Here is a 4685-nt window from a genome sequence, read left to right as displayed (position 1 = left end):
AGACATGGTCTCAATCATCCTTTGAACTTTCTGTTCGTGCACCAACATTTACATTTATATGATGAATCACAGTAAACCGAGAGGGGAACTAAAAATAACCTACATTTAAAACCAATTTGTAAATTCTCAAATGATGAACGACATTGACAATTTCTTGGAATGTATTGCCACACAATTTATCCTTCTTTCCCATGCAAATAAGACGATGCAAAATATTATTCGCAAAATGTATCTGCCTTTTTAGTGCAGCTTCTCTCTCTCTCTCTCTCACTCTCTCTCTTTCTCTCTCACACACAGCTATCCATATATGATCCATTCTCTGTTTGTCCTCAGCTACAGACCTGAGATGTAAGAGAATAGAAGCCACCGCAGAAACATTTTGAATCGCCTGAAGGTACTTGTTAAAATCGCTGATTTGTGTATAATCAGAAGTGGTTACATTTTTTTTCTGAATATTAATGTTTTAATTAACTGGTAGCTTATTCGTTACATAATGTTGTTAAAATAGAAGTATAAAGATGGAAAAACATTGATAGAAATTAGGCAATTCATGCAATCTTCTTGATTATTTGGAGACAATACAAAGCGATTGAAATTGAATGTTTTGCAATATCTTTCTCATTAGTGTATCGATAGTATGAGCTGTTGTTACTTAATATGAGCTGGAATCTGAGTGGTCATGTTTGGTTAAATACTTTAGTACTTCTGGTTTTTTTTGTGTTTGTATGAAATCTATGGTTCTGACCTTCTGGACCATTGTAATGGGCAGTTAAATGTCATCTGGTCGACAGTCTCACGCAGACCATAATAATTCAGGAGTGCAGATTTCCTTGAAAAAAGGAGCGATAGCGATTTTTAAAAATTGTTTGATTTGACTTATTATTGCACATGTATCTAGGCACACTGAAGCGTTTTGTTTTGTGTCCAGCACAGGCAGAACGTGCATTGGACAGCTTGCAAAGGTTAGCCATGCTTCAGTGCCACCTTGGATAAGTTCTTGTATTTTTAGATAACGTGCATTCTTTTTCTAAGAATCAGAAATAATGATATGCTTGACTATAATTCATTGCCCTTTTCTTTAGAAAAAAGAATGGATTCTGTTGAATTCAACATTACACTCTGCCGCAATGGGAATCCTACCTATTTTGACAAAGCATTGTCAAATCGTTTACTTAACCAAGCCAGTGACATTGCAGCCAAAGCACAAACTACCAGGCAGATGAGAGAATAATTGAATTTGTCCTCGATTATTCTTTTGTAAATGTGCATAAATTTGCAATGAGTTGTCGCAAACTGAAGTGTGGAAGTGTATTAGAAACCAAGAAATGCTGACCAGAATTTTAGTGGGTTATGCTCTCAAGTAAAATAATTTTTTAAAACCCAGAACTTTGGCAGTTATTAAAGAAGAAGAAGAAGAGTAAATCTTAATCATTAGAATAGAAACGTGTCAACTTGTAAGGAACGTTTTAGTAGTTAACCAGATAAAAACAATGAATTTGGCTTGAAAGGAGAAGAGATAAAATACACATTAAACATAAGGAGTAGCCATTTTAAAAATGAAGCAAAAGATTGACAATTTCAGCAGGAAAACCTTGTCCCAGAAAATCATAATTCGAAAAGCTTGAATGTTGAGCCCGAGAGACTGAAAAAAGTGTCTACTGAGATATCGGATGCCCTACTCGAGAGTGAATGGTTTTCTAACACATCATTCCATCCCCACCCCGATCCTATACCCCAAATGATACCCCGACGGCAGTGCACAGATGCAGAAGCATTTAATTGCAGGACAGTTAACTTGATGCCAATCGTCTGTAAAAGGCTGGTCTGATTATCAAAGAAGTGCTGAAAATACCATCACACAGTTAGTTTGATCACAGCTCCACGAATTTACAAATGGGATAGCATGCTTGGGAGTGGATGTGAGGTTTTCTTTTTAAATTGTCGAGAAGAAATCTAGAAAAGATTTTTATAGCACATGTAAGCTCAACTCACATCGCACGAGGTGCCACGAAATGTTGACTTAAAAATAAAAGGGTTTGCTAGCATTACATCTAATATTCACCATGACTGGAGGGCTGGAAAAAGAGAAACGAGGAGGGAACAGGAAGAATTACTAAGTTTTGTTTTGGCCATTTGTAAGACTGTGACTGTTTGAATGAAACCCTCACTATCTTTTCTTCAGTTTTCATGGATGAAGTTCCCTTCAGTAACGCATATCTACTTTTCCTGAGGTTAGCAGCTTAAATAGAAACACAAGTTAGCGGAAGACAAAATAGCTGTATAAAATGCTTGATTTAACATTGGAAAAATATGGTGATATTCAGCTAATGTTTTGGGAAGACTGAGGTTCTTCCCTCTGGTAGCAAAAGAGAAAATGAGATACAATTCTCTGACTCTCGTGAGTGTTCTTTATGTTGACTTTTGCAGCAACAACCACGCAATTGTGAAAGGAACGTTGTTATTTTGTGGGCTCAGGAAACAAAAGGAAAGCAAGTCTTCTGTGTTCTCAAGTTTGATGAAGGCCTATTCTAACATTCTGGGCTCAGTCCTTAATACTTATACATTATCATTATTGGATACAACCACCAACCGTAAACTCCTGATATTTCAGTCCACATTGCAAAAAAATAAGAATAGCTAATCTACTTATGGAGTGAAAATTACATCCTCCCAGCCTTCATTTACAATGTCATTAATCTCTTCCTGTTTTGATTTCCGTTGCAGCAGTAGAGTCATTGAAGTGATCATCATTCCGAACAGCTCTTCCTCACTGCAGGCAACTCGCACAAGAACATCGACATCACTGTCGTGAGATTAATTTTCGGTGAGTTTCCAAAAAAAGTATTATAACTATGCGAACGTGTTGTCCGTCTGGAAGAATTTTAAATTGGTAAACTCGAACAGGGCACAGGGTCTATATGATAGGGAAAAAGCTCGCAATTATTTCGCCTTTTATTGGCCTGTGGCACTTACTTCCGTAAAGTTTCCATATTTTGTAGATATATGCGTGGCAAAAATTGTAGTGAATTGTCCTTAAACAACAGTGAGTGAGGGAGACTGCCATCAGAGAGCTGAACGATTTCAGTCCATACAACTTATATTCGAGCATAAAGCCTGGAATAACCTATTCGGTCATTTGCAAACACCCTGGAAGTTAACAGAATTATGACTAGTCTGATTACAATTTCAACTGCACGGTCTTGTCTAACTTTGACGACCTTTCACACCATATAAACCGAAACAGTTAGAGCTCAAAGAATTAAAGTGTCATTCTGATGACGAACAAGCAAGTTCCAGTGCAAGTTGACGCTATCATGTCTGGCAGAGGAAAGAATGATGGCACAGGAAGAATCAGATCAGATCCTTTTCTGATTGAGTTTATTTTATGCATCATTTACGATTCTTGGATTTCAGGTATCGAGAGGTAATGCTTTGATTTGAAAGTTGCGCTGTTGGTATTTGGATCTTTAATTTTTGACTTGAAGCAGTTCAGTTTTTTGATTAGATAATGTGGTCAATAAATATTTTGGAACTTCTACTATTACGTATCTGACAGAGCAAATGATGGACTAGTCTCTCTGCTTATTAATGAGGTAGCAAGTAAAACTCAGAAATGTCTAGGTAGAAAAAGGAACAGTGAAAATAGAATCTGCTTTTAAAACATATGATCATGTGATCTGTGAAGTGATCACATGCCAGAAATGATCCGGCCTATTTTTTCAATAATGTAATGCATGTGACTGGAATGAGTACACTTGTACGTTACTGAGGTTGAACACGAAGGTGAAATTAACAATTCGCAGTGAGGTTAAGGTGGTTTTTTTCTGTTGGGGTTGCCTCTACTGTGTCACATTTGACTTGTTTTTCTCTTTTATTGAGTTGCATTCTCCTTATCCAATAGTCAACGCCCATTCTTTTTTCATTTTGCTGATCTCAAGCAAAAGGAGAAGCTGCCTTTCACAAAGAACAGAAGACCCATTACGACTGTGGCAAGATGGGTTAAATGCACAGTGAGCAATTTTCTCTTGGAAAAATATTGCTGAAATAGAACGCAGAATTATATTTGTTCACAATTGGTAATTGGGAAAATGGACCAAATTCACAGCGACCGTTTTTGTCTCTGATAAACACTGCTGAAAAACGATGCATAACTACATTTTTTTTCCGAAATTTTTGACTTCCTTTTTGGCCAGAAGATGATAAATTCTTTCTCAGTTGACATTCCAACGTAAACATTTTTTAAAGGCAACGAATTAGGGCAGGTGGAAGTGTCTTTTTAATCACGCTGGAGGAATGCGATATCTCTTTCTGGTGTTATTTTTTTAACAACGCACTATTAAAACTATGGAATTTAGTTTTCAAAATAAAGCATTAATAAGGATTGTTCTGAAAAAGGTAACTGGAGCATTAATAATATTAAAAGCAACTGCTTGTTTCAACCAGCCTGCCCTACGTGTCCACGACATTGTGTTTAAGTCTGAATAATTATATCCAATTGAAAACCTCCAGCTCCTACACAGTTCAAGAGCAACTTGGATTGTGTAGCAAATGCTGCACCCGCCGTCAAGGCTCACATTCGATGAAATAATGTTAGTAACAGATGAACGAATATGAGTAGACCACTCAGCGGTCATTTTGGAGGGCAATCTTGAGGTTTGTCCCCTTCGGTGAATGTGCACTCTCGT

At 37.0% G+C, this 4685-nt stretch overlaps 1 long non-coding RNA gene across 1 annotated transcript in view; it reads left to right on the top strand.

Moving 5' to 3' along the window:
- The first annotated feature begins 294 nt into the window (after positions 1 to 294).
- Positions 295 to 4685, top strand: part of LOC140470572 (uncharacterized) — a 10142-nt gene continuing 5751 nt past the window's right edge. The window contains exons 1-2 of the long non-coding RNA XR_011956534.1: positions 295 to 394; positions 2725 to 2824. This is a non-coding gene — a long non-coding RNA (uncharacterized lncRNA). The remainder of the gene's footprint in view (positions 395 to 2724; positions 2825 to 4685) is intronic.

This window comes from Chiloscyllium punctatum, chromosome 52 (assembly GCF_047496795.1).
Source record: "Chiloscyllium punctatum isolate Juve2018m chromosome 52, sChiPun1.3, whole genome shotgun sequence".
Lineage (NCBI taxonomy): Eukaryota > Metazoa > Chordata > Chondrichthyes > Orectolobiformes > Hemiscylliidae > Chiloscyllium > Chiloscyllium punctatum.
The sequence above is the reverse complement of the archived record's forward strand: the minus strand, read 5'-3'. Positions and strand labels throughout refer to the sequence as shown.